General features: G+C 56.9%; 1 non-coding gene across 1 annotated transcript; it reads left to right on the top strand.

Annotated features, from left to right (window-relative positions):
• Positions 1-425: 425 nt before the first annotated feature.
• Tc00.1047053484469.10 lies at positions 426-485 on the top strand. Its single transcript, XR_008254951.1, has one exon. It is a non-coding gene; the product is annotated as a spliced leader RNA, 3' partial (transcript).

Here is a 485-nt window from a genome sequence, read left to right as displayed (position 1 = left end):
ATATAGCCCCGTACCCCCTTGGGGGGGTGCCCCCCCCCCCCCACGTTGCGTGTCCGCCACCTCCTTCGGGCCCCCTCATTTTCGCTTCATGGCTGCTATTGCCTGCATCTTTGTTTTGTTTTGTGTTTTCTCCGTCTCGTTCCTTTTATTCGCCTTTTTTCCGCGTATGCCGCGCTTCTTCCTGTGTTTTCCGGTGTTTTTGCCTTGCTCGCACACTCGGCTGCATTTGCTGTTCCACACTCGCCATGTGCGTCTTTTCCGCCCCCTGACGCCGTCCACGGCGCTATCCCGGGGCCGACGTCCCGGACCCTGACCCCTCCCCAGTGTGGCCTGGGAGGGGGGGGGGGGGTTTTTGTACACGGTCCCAAGTGCCGCGAAGGACCCCTCATCAAAATTGAAAACCGTTGTGGAACACAACTCCTTTCAACTAACGCTATTATTGATACAGTTTCTGTACTATATTGGTACGCGAAGCTTCCAACCCG

The sequence above is a fragment of the Trypanosoma cruzi genome (genome assembly GCF_000209065.1).
Source record: "Trypanosoma cruzi strain CL Brener chromosome Unknown tcruzi_1047053484469, whole genome shotgun sequence".
NCBI lineage: Eukaryota > Euglenozoa > Kinetoplastea > Trypanosomatida > Trypanosomatidae > Trypanosoma > Trypanosoma cruzi.
This window is presented reverse-complemented; position numbering and strand designations above follow the sequence as displayed.